We start from the raw sequence: 19509 nt of genomic DNA on the forward strand, positions 1-19509 counted from the left end.
ATCCCCAGTGCATGCACCATCCCCAGTGCATGCACCATCCCCAGGAGAGGAGGCGGGAAGAGGGAGGGAGAGAGGTGGTGGAAAAGGCAATGATGGGACAGCTCCTGGTGGTGGCCACAAGGCTGCTTTTCTGGCTGAGTGGGGAAGGAGGCCAAGGGAGGTGCAGAGCATCCTCTGCGGGGGCTGGAGGTGAAGATGGCCATGTGGCAGTGACCCTGACACAGAGGCTGAGACTGTAGGGTCTGCAGTTCAGGGTTGAGGCAGTGCCAAGTACCACATCACAGACAAATGCTGGTGGATCACTACAGGCAGAAGTTAATAATTTTTTTACATTTAAATTTAAAATATAGAATTTGTTAAACACATTCTGTTTCATAATAATCCTCCAGTAAATAAAAATGTAGTCAGATTTGTACAAACATATTAGAACTTCACAAGTCTTAAACTTTGCCAGAGGTCGCCAAACTTAGCAATTATTTTAATATGGGAGCACCTTTGATCAATTCATCAAGCATAATTTTAACTCACATTTAGCGTTAAAATCAGCTGTGAAGCCTATACATGTATAAATTCGTTAATTGTTCCTGGGGGCCCGAATGTACAATGAATAAGTTTACATTATTTTATATGTTATTTTATTCCTGGCCACTAGTGATTTTAATCAAGATATACTTTGGTTAAAATAATAATTACATAAGAAAACAGCAAATACTAATTGCATGGATTGTTGTCTGGAATATGTTAATCCAGCAACATCCAGAAGGATGGGTTTTCCCACACCAGAATGAACTCTCGTGATAACAAATGCTGTGCGGTCACTAGAGTTTGCCTTTGCTTTCAGTCATTGAAAATGTTAACTCTCAGTTCTTTTATTACTTGCCAAAGACATGCTTTATCTTACTTTTCTCCTTTAGGTTCTCAGGCACTTTTTTTGCATATATGGAAAAAATATATATGGTTTACTCATGATCACTATAATATTGATAATTTGACCCTGGTAATTTAAACTGATAATCAAATTGTTCATGTTTGTGGATAAGAAAGAGACGGGATGGTGTGGAGAGGGAGGGAGAGGAAGAGAAAGAGAAAGGCCACATTTGGGGAACTGTCAATTTTCAAACTGTATGATCTACTGGCAAAGAGGAAGGCTCACTCTGAAGATATGCAAACTAATTTTCAGGGTCGCTATGTCAGTACTTTTATTACCACATTGTTAAAATGTAATTCTTGCATATTTCTATAAATATTCAGAGATTTTTCTAACTTCTAGTAAAATACTTTGTGGCTAAACATGTCTTTCTTTAATGGGAAGAAGTAAGGAAGGCATCGTATTCATCCAATGTTGGAAGCACAATATTGATTTTCATAATTTTATTTATAGGTGTTTTTTCTAGTTCCATGCTCAATAAGATTCAGGAGAAAGAGAGGAGGTAGAAAGGAAATACACGTCAGAAAAGATTTCTGACTACTACATGGAATATGCCCTGAAAACAACAGTGCTCTGTTTGCACACTTGTCTGGGGGAGGAAGTCTCTTTTTAGATTGTTCCTGAGTTAATCTAAGAAAGTTTGGATAAATATAAAATTGTAATAAGCCAATAAGCGGAATCCATAGCATTTTGTCATTAAAAGTAATAAATTCTATGTGTGGCAGAGGTGAATTCTTATCTTCTCGGCGGTGGACAGGGCAGGGGTAAGTTACCCAGAGACATGGCTCATTCTGACACTGGACAGTTTATCAGATGTCTCTGGGGATGTTTCCTAATAGGCTATGCTGAGACCCCGTCGGCCGTCTCTGCCTATGGGAGTTCTTGCTGTCATTCACTGTGGAGGCCTGCTTTTCTCATGTCCCAAGAAGGTCACATGGGGTCATTTTTGGCTGGAAAGTGTGTGGATTGAGCACACCGTGTCCTGTTATGTGTCTTGCACCCTACTAGCTTTTACAACTTTTCCTAACATTTTTATTTGATTGACAGGAGTACTTAATGTGAGATCTACCCTCTTAACATTTTAAGAATACAATGCATTACTGTTGACTATACCTGCACAGTTGTACAGCAGGCCTGCGGAGCTTACTTTTGCATAACTTAAATTTTATGCCCACTGATCAGTAACTCCTTATTTCTCCCACCCCTTAACCTCAGCAACCAACTCCTGGGCTCAAACAATCCTCCCGCCTCAGCTTCCTAAGTAGCTGAAACTACAGGTGCATACCAACATGAGCAGCTATTTTTTTTTTTTTTAATTTTTTTGCAGAGATCTCGCTATGTTGTCCAGGCTGATCTCAAACTCCTCTTCTCAAGCTATCCTCCCACCTTGGCCTCCGGAAGCATTGGAAGGGCAAGGTGGGAGGACAGCTTGAGGTTTTTTGATTCTATGAATCTGTTTTAGATTTATCACACCAGTGAGATCACGCAGGATTTGTCTTTCTGTGTCCTTCAGGTTCACCTATGCTGCCACATATTGCAGAATGTCCTTCTTCTTAAGGCTGAACCACAGTCCGTGGCATGTAAATACGCCACAATTTCTTTATCTACCTGTTGATGGACATTTGGGTTGTCTCTGCATCTTGTCTATTGTGAACGGTGCTGCCATGGTCCTCTGACTTATTTTAATGTTTATTTTCCATGGTAAATGCCCCTGTGTTTTCCAACTTCCCCAATTTCTGTTCACTTTCTGAGACACCTGACGTGACACTGCTGGGTCTTTTGATGTCACAAGCTGCCCCCTGGCTTAGGAGACACGGCTCGTTTCTAGGGAAGGACGAAGAGCAACGCAGTCTCACAGCTCTGTGGCCTTCACCTTCCCAGCTCTGCAGTGGCTCGTGCTGCCTGACCAAGAGTCTCCGCCAGGTCAGCTTGACGTTCCTTTCCCAGTTCAAACTTACTATTTAGGAAAAGCGTTTCTTGGGCTTTGCTAGCTTGTAGGGACAGCGTGAGAAGAATCTCTTTAATCACACTCCAATGATACACATTTTTAGGGACTTCCTTGAAACCCACATAATCCTGTCTACTTGCCTTGGGGTACGAAGTCAGCTCTGCGCAACGCACATACAAGACCCTCAGCATCGGCTGTGAAACCACGATGATGTTCTGCTGTGGCAGATGGAATCAATCGGCTGGTCCTGCATCAGGCCCCCGCACGCAGCCTGGCCTGCCTGCTGGTCATGGCTCCTGCCCGACGTCGTGGTTCTTCAGTGTCTAGAGGGAGGCACCCTCAGTCATGCACCCGCATTCCCGCACCTGCTGCTTCTCGGGCCTGCAATGTTCTCCCCTGCCCCACTTGCCCTCATCCACCAAAGGCAAACGTGAAACTTGAGCAAACAACTACCAACCAGGCCGGGTTTTCATCCCTAAGATGAATCACTGTCGAGCAGAAGGACATCGCTAACGATGTCCTCTGGATGGAGCAGGACGCAGGCTGCGGAGGGCCAGAGCGTCTCCTGTAAGGCAGCAGGAAGGAACAAAGTTGATCAGCGTCACCGCCGCCGCCCCGAGCAGGTGCTCTGCCGCCGCCAGAGGGCCCGGGGTAGCCAAAGCTACAAGTCACCTCGGGTCTCACTGGGCTCCTCTTCTCAGGGCACTTGGTTCCCTGGCTCACTGTCTCCTTCAAATGCTTCCGTTTGTCTCCAGGATGCCACTCTGTTTGGCTGGCACCTTTTTTCTTTCCAGTCTCCCCAGTCTCCGCTGCAGGATTCCTCTCCTTCCCCAGATTCCGCCGGGTTCAGTCCTGGGTGATTCCTCCAGTGCTGTGCCTTGAAGGCGGTCCCGACGCTGACCACACCCAGGTTATGTCTCCAGCCCAGTCCTCTCTTCAAGTCCAGACTCCGGTACCCAAAGACTCACCCCATTTCCAATGGGATGTCCAACACGCCTATCCAACCTAACACGGTTAAAAGGTTTGTAGGCGATTGTTGTGGCATCCAGTATTCACTCAGTCAATAGATTTTACTGACAAATACATATTTAGAGGTCTTAAGTGTTTCTTCTATTTTCTCTGCTGGGACTCTCTCATGGAGTGAAACGTCTCCCAGCCTTTCCTGTCTGGTGGGGTCAAGGCCGGCGGGTACAGTGGTGCTGGGGTGGGGGGTGGCTGTTCTCAGTTCCCTTCAGTCCCCTTAAGAATTACCTCTCCATTTCATAATGCAGATTCAAATGCTCAAAAATAGCACAATGTGTATGAAAAGACAGAAAGGAAGCCTTCACACCGTTTCATACAACAGACTCTGAAGACTGTCTTCGGGCCAAGCATTGAAACTGTGCTTTATGTGGAAGTTCATCACCGAAGGCACTGAGGTTCGGGCTGAGAATTATTACCAAATGCATGAGCCAAACTACCACAAGCCTTCTTTCTATCTGCCCCCTTTCTTTTTATTTTTCTTTTTTGTATTTTAATTGTAAGAAGTCCTGGGCCTTATAAGAAAAGAAATAATTCAATATGATGAAGATAAAATTCCATTTACAGATTCCAAAATCCTGTCATCAGAAAAAAATATATATAATGCAAGCTCTTATTAGCAGAAGGTATTTTGCCAAGCAGAGGGCATTCCGGACAGTGGGAGACCCTGTGAGTCCTCTTCCTGCCGCCTGAGACCCAGGGCCGGGGAACGTGGGGCACAACTGCACAGCTGACGGTGGGCTCCCTGAAATCTCCCTGCAATCCCAGCTGACACAACCCGTGCTCTCCACACCCCCAGCTTTCCATGACAAGACTCACAGCAGAGCAAGCAATCGGGGCTCACACTGGCCTCTGCTGCATCGCCGGGGGTCTCCCTGCAAAGCCCTGTCACTGTGACCTTATGGAGTGTCTCGGCCAAGTGGTGGCATTTAGATAAACACACAGGGGCTGGCATTGCCACTTTTCCTTTGGCATGTAGTTCTGTGATATTCAAAACGAATACAGACCATCGTACAAAGATTTCTGCATCAAAATTCATCGGAGGACAAGGAGATGTGCGCACAATGACAGTAACTTGCATTTGTTAGATGCTTATAATGGGCCAGGTACTGGGATTGGCACTTCACCCAAATTATCTGGTTTAATCTTCACAAAAATTCTGTAAAATATGTATTATGTTTCTTTTACAGCCCTAAAACCAGCCTCACAAAAATTAATGTCAGTCCAGTCTCAAAGCTAGTAGCAAGCAAAGAGAGACAGGATTCAAAACTCGAGCCATTTGACTGCATGCTCCAGCCTCCTGTTTATTGTGATGCAACATGGTTCTACTCAGGCATACACACACTCACACGTGCTCACACTCACACACACACTGCACACTCATACACTCCCTCCCACACTCATGCTCACACACACTCACACACACTCATCACACAACCATACACTCCCACACACACGCTCACACTCACACACTCATCACACAACCATACACTCCCATACTCACACACTCACTGACACTGACACGCACACTCATGCACTCCCCCACACTCACACATGCTCATTACACACAAGGTCATTTACACACTCACACATTCCTTCACACACTCATCAAACACACATTCACTCACACATACACTCACATACACATGTATCTCACACAACCCACACCCTCACACACATTCACACACTCAATAACTCACACACTCACAGGAATATTTTCTCATTTCACCCACACAAAAAAAAACAGTAATTTTGAAACAATTAGATTCCCTGAGAATTGATGTCTCTTTGACACAATCATACTTTAAAAGGCAGGTCTTAAGTGAAGGGATGACTTTATCGTTTAATTTTATAAATAGTTGGGCGTAAGTAAAACTTTCTTGAATAGGAACTTACAGTACTGATGAGAAAGATCCACAGGACTGTTAATGAATAAACATGAATGTGCCTATTGTTTTGTGCTGCACACAATCCTATTATAGAAAAAAATTCAAATTATATAGATACTCTATTATAAAAGAAAACCTTATGTGACATGGGCTTATTTTAGGGCTCTGTCAAAACAGAGCTGTCACTTTAATGTCAAAAAAGGGAGTGAATTTTCTGCATCTACCTACCCCAGTCTTCCCAGCAATGGCTCCTGTCATCTTCAGGGACCTGAACTGACTTTTCTGGAGGTGGCTCTGAAGAGACTAGAACAAGCACCACCTCTGGAGGGAAACTTGCAAACATCTTTTTCCTTCCCTTTCTCTCTTCTCTACTTTTCTGTGTTCTTCCTCCTGGAAATTCCCTAACATTTCCTGCTCTGTTTAATCAGTTGGCCATTGAGCCGTCTGCAAGCGTTTTCCTTTCTAGCAATGACTTTGCTGCTGAGACCCTCATCCACTGTCGTGGTGCCCAGCATGAGTGATGGGAGCTACACACAGGTCTTTACAGCACATCACTTGGGACTGGTATAAAAATGGGTCAAGGGCTGGGCGTGGTGGCTCACACCTGTAGTCCCAGCAATTTGGGAGGCTGAGGTGGGCAGATCACCTGAGGTCAGGAATTCGAGATCAGCCTGGCCAACATGGTGAAACCCCATCTCTACTAAAAATAAAAAATAAAAATAAAAAAAAAGCAGGCGTAGTGGTGGGTGTTGTAATTCCAGTTACTCGGGAGGCTGAGGCAGGAGAAACTCTTGAACTCGGGAGGTGGAAGCTGCAGTGAGCCAAGATCGTGCTATTGCACTCCAGCCTGGGCAACAAGAGAAAAACTTCATCTCAAAAAAAAAAAAAAAAAAACAACAAAGTCAAGGCTCTCAACTTAATGTAGTGGCCTGATTCTAATTCATTCATCACTCTCCTACTCCTGAAGACATTCTTACTGGCAGTGACCTTGGTATACAGATGAGGTCAAAAAGAATACCACCTTACAGTCCTCTCCACCCTCCATACCTCCTCAGACTGTCCTGTGGATTAGAACTGCAGTTATAATACGCACAATGGTTGGGTTTTTTAAAAGCTTTTCTTTTCTCAATGCTCATCTGAAGTCTTTGCTCATGAAAAGTCTCTGAATTCAACACAGGAAGATTTTGTAGCTAGAATGCATTTGCACATCTTTTCTTTTCTTTTCTTTTTTTTTTTTTTTTGAGATGGAGTCTCACTCTGTTGCCCAGGCTGGAGTGCAGTGGCGCAATCTCGGCTCACTGCCAGCTCCGCCTCCTGGGTTCACGCCATTCTCCTCCCTCAGCCTCCTGAGTAGCTGGGACTACAGGCACCCGCCACCACACTCAGCTAATTTTTTGTAGTTTTCAGTAGAGATGGGGTTTCACCGTGTTAGCCAGGATGGTCTCTATCTCCTGACCTCGTGATCCGCCTGCCTCGGCCCCCTAAAGTGCTGGGATTATAGGCCTGAGGCACCGCACCTGGCCTGCACATCTTTTCTCAATTAATCAGTCACTGGGAAAAGACATTTCCTTACATCTTCTTGGTCATTTGCTTTCTTATCTTGATCTTATTTTGGTTTCCCCAAAATGGCAGAGCCAAGACAGAGACAGCTGTCTTGCCCAGGGTAACAAAAATTAGCTGAGTGTGGTGGCGGGTGCCTGTAGTCCCAGCTACTCAGGAGGCTGAGGGAGGAGAATGGCGTGAACCCAGGAGGCGGAGCTGGCAGTGAGCCGAGATTGCGCCACTGCACTCCAGCCTGGGCAACAGAGTGAGACTCCATCTCAAAAAAAAAAAAAAAAAGAAAAGAAAAGGGTAACATTTGGGGGATGTATATAAATCAATATGGTTATGTGTAAGCATCAGTTATGGAATTACCACTACAGAGGTCAGTGATAAATAATATTTTCTTCCTTTCACATCCATTTCACAAAATAATAATAATTCTCCAATGTCATCTACAATCAACTCTCCTCAATGATTCCCATATACCTATTATTCAAGCTTTTATTTTTGTTATTCCAAACCAAGACCCAATCCAGGTGCATGCACTGCATTTTAGTTGCTATGTGCCTTGGGTTTCAAATAGTCTATAAAGCCTCACACCAGCCCCAGCCCCACTTTCCCCCTCATTTTCAAGACATTGACAATGGGAAGACAGCAGGGCAATTCTGTGGGATGTTCCACTTTCTGGATTTACTGATTGTTTCTTTCCTAATGGTACCACTTAACTTATTCTTCTATCTCCTGTATTTCCTGTATCCCGGAAGTTAGGTATAAATAGAATAACCCTATACTTGATCCACACTGGAATACTTTGAGAGTGAATGGAGTCTTACCAATAATTGTACCCAAATAACAGGTAAAAAACAGGACTATCCTAGCAAATGGGTGCAAGTGACCCTTGGTTTAATGGCTTAGTCACATTCAGGTGATGGAGTTCAGATGATGTGTTGAGCAAGGACACTCCACGTGTTTCTGTGTAGCCCATGGTGTCTCCCACCAGACATACTACTGTGATGCTAAGTTTGATTAACTGGCTAATAGCAATCCTTCAGTCTCTCTATTGTGTAGGTATGGTTTTGTCATTTGCAATCAACAAGAGTTTTAGAATCCATTGGTAATCCTTGTAAAATCTATTATTTACTGGGAGGCTAAAAAACGATTATTTTTCTAAAGCTATCATTTATTCTACATATATGAATGTGGATTTTTTCATAATAAAAAGCTTTCCCTTATTACCCAAGGTAAACTTCAGTTCCTCCTAAAAGACAGAATCAATTATTCTCTTTAATTCACAATATTCAGAACTAGGACTTGAAATAATCATCATTTCATATAGTGGAGCAATGAGGTTTCTCTCCTCTTAGTATTACAATACTACTGTCTCAAGAGTATTTGTTCAATATTTTACAATTATTTCTAGTCATTATTCTTTTTGATGGAAAGCAAATTTTTAATATGGTCATAAGTTTAGGTATACTATAGCCTGAAAACTTAGGAAATGATGAAAGCATTGTCATCAGTTTTAAAATGAAAGTAGTTATATTTATAATATATTCCTAATCTTTGTCTTGAAATAACGGAAGGCAAACCTTACATGTACACAGCAAATGTCTCTTGTTTCTAAGCAGAGAACAGAAATGTCCTAAAAGGACCATGGCTAGATTCATTCATTATGAGTTTTTTTGTTGTTTTATTTTCTCTACTTTGATAGAACATAATTATTCTGAGAATATAGGAGATTAGATAGAACAACAGAGGTGGCCAATTCAGGTCGCTTTCTAAGTTAAAGGTTTATAAAGTTAGTAATTTTGCCATTTGTTTTCATTCAATTGAAGAAATGTTTATTGAAGGGCTGCAGTGTGCTACTCTTTAAAACATACTTGAATATATTTAATAAATCAGGATACTTGGTTGGCAAATCGTATTAGCTTTTAATGCTTAAGATCTTACTAGTACTACATTTCTCAAAAATAATATCACCATCAAGACCAATTATAAATACACACGAAAGTTCCTAATTGTATTCTGCCTATTTGCTTTAATGAGAAATGAATAAAGGTAAATTTTGTAAAATTGGGCCCTTCTGAGAGAAAATCGAGATGAAAAGTGTAACAGAGGCATTATGGGGAAAAAGGATAGGAACTCTGCAGGGCCTTCTGAAGGTTTGCTGTGTTCCCGTTGCAAGACCCACTGGGTCCCAGTGCTAAGTCATTCCGTCCTTCTGTCAGGATGTGGCCACTGTGCTCATCCCAGACCACACAGAAAGACAGGATTCAAACATTTTTATATCCACAGAACCTGCAACCATTGTCCAAAGTTTTGAAACAGCATTTAACTCCTAAAACGGTGCCTAAAGGCAGGAGTGTGGTTGAGGAGAGAAGAATCATGAATCTCCCACCAAGGGTGAAACTGCCTCATATTTAATAGAAAAATCTGGAAATCTTCACATGAAAAGATAATGTTTTAATGATATTAATCATCAAAGTTAAATTTAAACCAATCACACACACACACATATTAGACAGAGTCTCACTCTATTACCCAGACTGGAGTGCAGTGGCATGATCTCAGCTCACTGCAACCTCCCAGGTTCAGGCGATTCTCGTGCCTCAGCTTCCTGAGTAGCTGGGATTACGGGCACATGCCACCATGCCAGGCTAATTTTGGTGTTTTTTGTAGAGATGGGGTTTCACCATGTTGGCCAGGCTGGTCTGGAACTCCTGACCTCAAGTGATCCGCCTGCTTTGGCCTCCCAAAGTGTTGGGATTATAGGCATGAGTCACTGTACCCGGCCCCAATCAAATACTAAGAGGTATTTAATCCAAATGAAGATGCGATTATTAATGATAAAAATTGAAGACAACAGGTTCCATGGAAACATCAGCCACTCCAATTTAAATTCTGGCTAAGCAGCAACAGCAACAACACTCCAAAGCTGGGATTCCCATGGTGGCCAGCAAAGCCCACCCCTGATGTGGAGCTCAAATCTGGCTTCCGGAGTGAATGAAAACCAGTGAAAGAAAAACCAGTGAATGAAAAAAACAGATGGAGGAAGAGGGCAGGTCTATATACCCCACTGGTTTTTACCTCTTCCTTTGCTAGAGGAGCAGAGATTAGAGGTCATTTTTCTTTTTTACAATTTTTAAAATCAATTTTGAAGGGCATTTTTTTTTTGTCCTGCTTCTTGGTAACAGCTTACTTCATCTTATTATTTGCCCCTCACTTAAAAAGCAAGTAACAATAAAGTTCTTTCACTACGGAGGGATTTTCCCTAGAAGAGCTTGCAAATGCATTTTGTTTTGGATTGTCTACTGTATGGAATCGATTGTATCTCAGGCCATAAGGCACTGTTTCATCCACGGTGAATTAGTTCAGCCATTTAATGAATACGCATCAAGCTTCTATGTGCACAGTATCACACCAGATTTTCACAGTTTCCAATCATCTTCTTAAGTAGACGCTGTCTACTTAAACTTTAACTGTCTTCAGAAATTTTTTAGACTTATAACAAATGAGTTTAGCAAACTCTCCTGGGTCTGATCACCTTCCTCCCTCTTTTGCAGATATTGTCATTCTTACCAAGTGGACCATCGTAACTCTGGGGAACATACACACTGAAATTCTTTGTGTGTGAAACCCTACAATCAGCATGCTTTTCTTACTGCTCTGCTTGGCCCACGCTTTCTGCAGTTAACCAGGTCATCTGGATAGCGTGGGCCTGCAGCTCCCCTGGGACGTCTGTCAGGCAATTCCTGTTTTCTTTCTTATGAGCACATATTAAAGATAAATAGTGGAAACCCTGGAATTTTAAATTTCCCCAGAAGTACATTTCAGTCTCTCCTTGTTTGACAGTGAGACCCGTGGCACCTTCTTTCTGAGCTGATGTGCTCAGAACTGAGGATTTATAGTTTCATAAAACTAGGTTAAGGAACATTTTCTAAAAGCGAAGATACTCATGCAATTCCCCAAGCAAGGAGGTGTCATTCTGCTGAGCCGTGAACAACAGCAGGAAAAAGGAGAGCTTAGATGTTCTTTTCATCATGATTGTCGGGGGCTGAGAAAGGCTCGTTCTACTAATGGGCCATGGTATATCTCAGGACCCTGGGACTGTCCACCTATAAAGGTGTAAGGAAATTGGGGATTTTTACACTGTGTTGGAAAGGCCTCCATGTGAGATGTGCACACAGGAAGGGCAGCTGGAGGGTCAGGGAGCATCGGCTGGAACTGCGGCCAGCTTTGCAGAGGTGTGAGCGTCCCTCTGGCCCCAGTACATCAGGCCAAGTACCACAGGAAATGCCATCCAGTGTGGTCAGCGAGGCTCGGAGCCTTTCCAGAATCTGGTTACAGCAATGATAGACCTACGGAGCCTGAGGGCCCTTGGAAACCCAAAGTCCCACCCCCCGACTTTAAGGTTGTGATTTATGCTCTGGACACATGGTGTCTAGCATAACATCATTCAGCGAAGTGAAGCAACTCGTCCATGGTCAAACCATCAATTGATGGGCAAGGTATGACTACAAAGCAGATCCCATTTGGTGCCCCTAGAGCATGGAAGTGGTTAGTAATAATGATTCTCCACGTCTGAAGACTGTATTACCATTTAAAATCCATTTAGAGGGCAGCATCCAGCCAGAGAGGGCACAGAGGAGACACTCTTATGGTAATAAGGAGGCCACTGCACTCTGAGAGTTGAAATTCCTTTCGAAACAGAGCTGGGACTAGGGTCTCCATCACCTGGCTCCTGGTCTGGAGCTAGAGGTCCCACCCCAGATAAAAGGCTGATTATGAAGGCGTTCATTCTTAGTAGTCAGATGGTCTGCTTAGATCTTATAAACTACTCTGCATCATCAGAGCTTCCTGAATTGTTCTCTGAAATCCTGTAACCAGATGTTTCCATCTGCAGCGAACTTGCTCATGTCAGTGTCCATAGTAGAGACCCATCTACATCCACATCACTGTCATGAACAGCATTGCAAAGGCATCACCCTCTCTTCCCATGCACAGGTTCACTTTGCCTTGGCTTAAGAGTTCACAGAGGCCGGGCGCAGTGGCTCATGCCTGTAATCCCAGCACTTTGGGAGGCCGAGGCGGGCGGATCACGAGGTCAGGAGATCGAGATCATCCTGGCTAACACGGTGAAACCCCGTCTCTACTAAAAATACAAAAAAAAAAAAAATTAGCCGGGCGAGGTGGCGGGTGCCTGTAGTCCCAGTTACGCAGGAGGCTGAGGCAGGAGAATGGCGTGAACCCCGGGGGACAGAGCCTGCAGTGAGCCGAGATCACGCCACTGCACTCCAGCCTGGGTGAAAGAGCAAGACTCCTTCTCAAAAAAAAAAAAAAAAAAAAAAAAAAAAAAGAATTCACAGATCAGGCCAGGCATGGTGGCTCATGCCTGTAAACCCAACATTTTGGGAGGCTGAGGCAGGTGGATCATTTGAGGACAGGAGTTCAAGACCAGCCTGCCCAACATGGCTAAACCCCATCTCTACTAAAAATAACAAAAATTAGCAAGGTATAGTGGTACATGCCTGTAATTCCAGCTACTTGGGAGGCTGAGGCACGAGAATCGTTTGAACTCAGGAGGCAGAGGTTGTGGTGAGCCAAGATTGTGCCACTGCACTCCAGCCTGGGTGACAGCATGAGACTGTGTGTCAAGAAAAAAAATTATCCACAGATCAACATTTTATCTTGCCATAATGGACTTGCTGTATTATTAGGACATGTTCATTGCTCAAGTCAAAGATCCAAGCGACACCACGTTTAAACCCTTTTCAAGGTAAATCAACACCATGTTTCTAGTTAATTCTCAGTATATGTTTTTCTGTAGAGCTACATGGACAGTTGGTTCTAAGATTGAGGCTTTGAGCTTTTCATGTTTTCCTTATTAAACATCAAAATGAAGGCCTTTCAGGATTGAGAGAGTGGTGCGGGAGAGAAAGAGGTTGTTGGTTCCAGCATCCTACCAATGACTGCATGAAATAAGACCACTGCTCCAACCGGGGACCCATTATATGCCAAAGGTGAACGCTCAGGGACCAGCAATGGAGATGGGCACACAGACAACAGGCAGCCACGCGTTTTTAAAAGGCAAAATGTAAAGGCCTGGAACTTCTGTCGTAAAGTGAGGAGGGATGGATGCAGCTGATTTGCATAGCCACCCATAACTGAGCAAAAAGATTTGTGTGACGTGAGTCCAAAAGTCATAAACAGTGACAAGGGCTACAGGATGATGAGGCTTGGGCTGAGTGTCTTCTCCTCTCTCCCTGGCTTTGATAAGCAGCCATCCAGCCAGTTGCCTGCCTTTGGTCTCTCTTCCTCTTATCCATTTGCACACTCCAGTGAGGTTCACTTTCTTCCCACATGACTTCTGCTCTACACTCAGCAGCTGGGATTGGCCCTCCCATGCTTCATCCATCAGACCTGATCCCAACCCAAGGCTGCATGAATATCCCCCAGCATTCTTCAACACTTCACAACTTTGTCACACCTCTATAGTCACTGGACTGAAATAACCATTAGCTGAACTCCCATACCATGTCCTCATGTGGATATGAAGATGATGAAGTGAAACCCTCTGCCTCCAGAGAGATGCAAGCATGCAAACACAGGTACTACAATTTGCCTTGGGAAGAGCTACCGCAAAGTGGTGGAGCAGAGACAGGCTGCGTGCGGCCTGGAGCTTATGCAACCACGGGGGCCCTCCTGAAGAAAAATGTTACCAAATTATGAAGGTAAATGTGCAGCCCTAAAGCTCAGACTTTATCAGCTTCCTGGACAACCTGGTCCATTCCACACATATGGGGTCTGCAAGGTGGATGTCTTTGATACCTACCTCTGTCTCCTTACTTTCAATCAAAAGCATTTGGTTTGATATGTTGTACCTTGAATCCCCTCTCCCTATCCAAATTCTACCAACTGTACCTATTTGCCTCAATTTCTTCATAAATTCATTCCTGATCGCATGGTTTTCACTTAGGTCCCTCTTAAGTGCCTTGCTGTAGCATTTTTAGTGATCACGTACCACATACAGCAACTTGTACACTTTTTCAGTTGTTTCCGGTTAGATTTATTTTGGCAAATAAATTACGAGTTCCCAGATGTCAGGGCTTTGTTTTATGATCCAGATACCATGGTGTCTGGCATAATATTGATACATTGCTGATAATTAAATCTTGCTTGAGTCATAGATGGAAGGAATGATTGAACTTGACAATTCAATCCTTTGAAGCCAATGCTTGGTAGAACCAAGGGGCATAATTTTTATTGTGCCTCTGGTCTTACCAGATAAGTCATCTCTGAATATAAACTGGTACCCTTCCCAAATTCAACATTTGGACACAAATTCTCTGGAATTACATCTTTGCTCTTTTCATTCTATATATGCTCCCTGAGTGGTTTCCATTCCTATCATGTTTTCAACTTGTTCATATGTGTCGAAGACCCTCAAATGTATATTTCTGGCCCAGAACTTTCCCCTGAGCTCCCAGTTTACATATTTAGCTGCACTTTTGTGTCTCCATGTCCCCAAGGAGCCTGTACTTAAAATGCACCCATGACTAAATACAGGAGGGCACTAGTGGGAAAGAAAAAACTTAAGAGACAAATGCAAACCATGTTCGTGTCTATGTCCCAGTATTAAATGATAGGCTCCTTGCAGGTAGAAATGAGTCATGTTCATCTTTCTGTGCCCAGCTTGTAACCTAGCCTGGAACAAGGTGGGAATTTAGTAAGTCTGAGTGACTGCGTGAACAAGTGATGTCTCTGAGACAATTCCTATAGTGAATTGCTAAAAATAAATATGGTATTTAGGACAATCACATAAAGTCTTCTTTGGCCATACACTTTGCCATGTTTTATTCACAAGAGGTCTGTGGAGGAGATGTGTACCCAACCTTCCTTGTATACTTTTCCATACATGCAGGCACAGTTAGAGAATTCACAGAATCTTCCATCTTCCCACCTGGAAACTACTTTGTGAAGGCGGGACAAGGTGTGCTTTACGTTGGTCTCATCATCTGCCTCCCTCCCCATCTCCCGCACCCCAGCTCATCTGGGCCTTCTCAGGGCATCTGAATTTGCCTGCCATGGAACCAGTCTGGTGGCCTCTATTTTTCTTAATGAGCGAGCCATCATTTTTGATAGCACAAATTGCAAGGTGGATGCTTTTGAAGAAGGAAGTAATGAATGAAAGAGGGGAAGGAACCCGTCCTTAACCAAGATCTAGTCTTCAATTTAATTCCACTTTAGAAGTGAACAACACATAGGTTTAAAAAGTTAAATACTAAGACATCATAGAGATAGGTGTATTTGGGGGGTGGGCTGATGGGCAGATTGATAGGGAAGATTCAAGAAAAAATATTTTATCAAAACAATGACCCATCTTATATTCAAAGGTCCTCAAATTGTAGTATTTTTTTCCAAATCCACGTTAAAATGTTGACAGCTGCTACAGGAATGTGCTTCAAATTCCATTGCGATATTATAATTTTTCCACTTTTGAGCATTCATTTGCTTCGTTTGTTTTGTTTTGTTTTTGGCCTTATGCTGGCTGAGAAAACAAGAATGTTCACGTCCTTGTATTGGGCGGTGGGGAGGGGGACCAATTAGAAGGGGAATCAAATGTTTGGCGCGAACCACAGAAACGAGGCCAGGAAGAAGAGGTCCTGGTGAAGTGGCTGCAGGTTAGTTTCCTCTGAGCAGCCAAGGAGCCCCGGAGTTTGGAAACCTGGGGCCTTGGAAACCCGGGGGCCTTGGCCTGCAGGCGGGGCTGGTGGGATCAGAGCGTGTGGTCGCGAAGGGGAAGAGCAGAGGCACCGGCTCGGCTGCAGGTGGGAGGGTGTCCGGGTGAGGGGTGAGCGCGGGGTCGGGGAGCAGCGGCGGGGGACTGGGCGACGGCCCCGGGGCGCGGGCGGAGACTGACAGGCGTGGGCGGCGACAGCTGCAGCTCCGAAGCTCCCAGCGTGGAGTCACGCGCCAGCGCGCGGAGGGGAGTGGGGCGTGGGGCAAGCAGAGGGGCGCAGGGAGGGGAGCATGGAGGGACGTGGGGAGCATGGAGGGACGTGGGGAGCATGGAGGGACGTGGGGCCCACGGAGGGACGGCGGGGCCTGGAGCGAGCATAGGGGCGCACCGAGGGGCGGCTGGGCGTGGGGCGAGCACAGGGGCGCACGGAGAGGATCATGGAGGGACATGGGGCGCACGGCGCACGGAGGGGCAGCGGGGCCTGGGGCGAGCAGAGGGGCGTACGGAGGGGAGCATGGAGGGATGTGGGGCGCGCGGAGGGGCGGCGGGGCGTGGGACGCGCGGTTCTTCCTCGCCAAGTTGGAGAGGCCTCGGGTCGCAGAGCACCACTGTGTGCCCGGGACGAAGCCTACCCTGGAGGCAGCGGCTCCGAGGGACGCCGGAAGGAGAGGCCGCCTTCCTCAGGGTCCCCGCCTGCACCTGCGGGCTGGCAGATCCAGGGCGTCGCTTCTCTCCCTGGGCCCCGGAGGGAGGCGGAAGAAGGCGCAGGTGCGAAGGATAAAAAACCAAAACCAAATCCAAATGCAAGTCAGTGATGTTTGAAAGTGGGAAAGCCCGCAGTGGAGGACAAAGGGCCCTCTTCTAGCCGCGCCACGGGCCTGATGTCCCTTTCTCCACCAAGAGCCCCCGTTTCCAGACCCACCCCACCTTCGCCATTATTTACCCCAGCCACTTCCCCGACCCTCGGCCTCCTTCAACTCTATGTACAGGTATATTTAAAACGTTTTGCAAGGCGAGAGGGGAGAGAACGGGCCCTCAGTGGCCTGAGATAGACGCCGAGTCAGGGCCCCCTCTGGATCTCCCCAGTTCACTGGCTGGTCTTCAGTTCATCAAGATGAACTCTCAGAGGTAAAAGACTGCTGCCTTTCTATGATTCATATCCAGTTCGGGGCCAGAAAGCGGGTGGATGAGGACAGGCTCGAGGAGGAGCCGGGCTGATGGATCTGGGTGGTTGCTCTGGCCCCGTTCCTGGGAACCCCACAGAGTGCACACAAGACGCCATCTCCCTGAGCCAGTTCCAACCTCTAAGGAAGAATCCTCTTGTGTATCTCAGGCTCCTTAAAGAGGCGAATGAGAAAGCGCCTGCTTCCTCAGTCCCTGCTATATAGGCAAAGTCCTGGCAAAATGACTTGTAGTTGCTTGACTATTAAAAAAAAAAAATCAAACAGCTAAGAACATCTTTTTCTGGACCTCATTCTCTATCTATACATTCCAGGCCAGAGGGCACGCAGGCAGTTTTCTAAACCACGTCAGAGACACAGCCACACGTCTACAGGAGTCAGTCAACGTGGTTGTGCTCTTTTGTGTAAGGCAAACTCTTCATCTTGGGTGTGTAAATATGGAAACCCCCGACAGAGAATGACTCCCACACGGGACCCGCCTGTCACTGTCTATTCACGTGGCACGTTTGTCCAAGGCTCCCCGTTCTCCATCATGTAGGGCTGGCTGCTCCATCAGGGGTAGGTGACTCACCCTAGTTTTGCCACCAGATAGGAATGGGACCTGGCCCTGTCCTAGCCTTGGTGGCCCCTGTTTGAAGCTCCCCGTCCTCAACTATTTCACACTGTGCTGCGCGGCCTGTGCCCTGTCTCCACAGTTTCTGAGCCTCTGGCTCCTTTTGCCTTTGGTGAACTGGCCTCACTCCTGGGATGTGCTGTTCTGGGAGCTTCCTGTGCACGGACTCTCCTATTGCATCTCTTCAGCTGCTTCCTGCACATGCCACATGGCTCTGCTGAGCACCACCCCCAGGCTCTTCTTTAGACTTTGATGGGGTCCCCTTCAGTGCAGCCAATGTGAGTTGCTCCCCTAATCTCTCAAGGGAACCAGGGACCTGTGTTTAAACAGTGTGGGCACAGATGTCAAGGACCTCACACACTGAGGAGAGATCATCTGGAGAACCAGAATCAGCCACTTCAGGTATTGGAGTTCATTTCGTCAGTTTGAAAGGCAGGTTGGTCATAAAGTAGCAGGAATCTTTAACATTGAAGGGCTTAACTTATACCCTTACCATGTTATGTCTTTGCACTCAGTGAGCACATCGGTGTGGTGCCATAGGCTGTTGTGGGGCCCATTCTCAACTGGCCAGAAACAGGGGTAATGTCATATTGTGCAAGTTCTCAATCTTCATCACATGGAGTTCTTTTGGACCAGCGTATGATTTTGCTTCTTAAGTCATTTCTCTGTCTACATGTGAGAGAAGACCTGAGATGGAGAGCTGAGTGCACATTCCTTCAGTGGACTACTCATTTTTTAACTTGTGCTTTTGATTCTTTTTCTCAAAGAGAAAAATACTCCACAGTGTTCATAAGTCAGATATGCAGATGTGGGCACGCCTGCATATTTTCCTTTTTAGATACTAGTAGAATGCTCATTGATGGTATCAGGAGATGATTCCTCTGTTGGGATCTTCACTACATTAAATAGAAGGCAATCTCTTACGTTTCCATGAAGCTAAGATGTCAACTCAATAAACAGATGCAGGGCTCCAGGCATCACTCCTGAGTTCAGCCTTTCTGCCCCGCCCACAGCACAGCACAGCACACCAGGATTATAACCCGAGCTCCCACAGGAAGGCAGTGAGGACAGCAGGTTCGTCCTGCAGTAGAAAGGGAAGGTTGAGAGCCTGGGGGCCAGGATGGCGTGAGGTTAAGTGAGAATTGTGGCTAATGGAAATGTTGACCATAAATTGGAAAGAAGAAAAGGACAAGTTCAACGTCAACCTCCTGTTTATCTAGAGCTTTAGAAACATTTGAAAAGAACATGCTTTAACTCCCACAAGTCCTCTTAGAAATTCAGATTCAAGCTGAAGACGCCAAAGAAATTGGCTTGCGGGAGGCAATGGTTCACCTAACGGAAAGGTCACCACCCTTGGGCTCTGGAAGTCGGCAACGATAACTTTTTCAGTTTGGCCTGAGTTTGATTGTTTTTGGAGTTAGGTACGCCTTGTGCCTGTTTCCATATGTGTCTATAAAGCTACAGTCTGTTTTCTTCTACCATGAAATCCAGTGTGCTAGTGTGTGGACAACTGAGAATTTCTGCAAGATAGAGAGGAAGAAGCACACAGTGTGAAAAAAGGATTCCTATTTCAGTCCCTTTGGGAAGCCTTTCAGTGAAGGCACAGGGGTCTCGCTGTGTGCAGCTGAATTTCTACAGCCTCATGTGC

The 19509-nt window shown here is 45.5% G+C and overlaps 1 protein-coding gene across 1 annotated transcript in view; it reads right to left on the minus strand.

The window, feature by feature from the left end:
• Positions 1-19509, minus strand: part of PDE10A (phosphodiesterase 10A) — a 667471-nt gene that overhangs the window by 465447 nt on the left and 182515 nt on the right. The gene's annotated exons all lie outside the window — the stretch shown is intronic.

This window comes from Symphalangus syndactylus, chromosome 2 (genome assembly GCF_028878055.3).
Source record: "Symphalangus syndactylus isolate Jambi chromosome 2, NHGRI_mSymSyn1-v2.1_pri, whole genome shotgun sequence".
NCBI lineage: Eukaryota > Metazoa > Chordata > Mammalia > Primates > Hylobatidae > Symphalangus > Symphalangus syndactylus.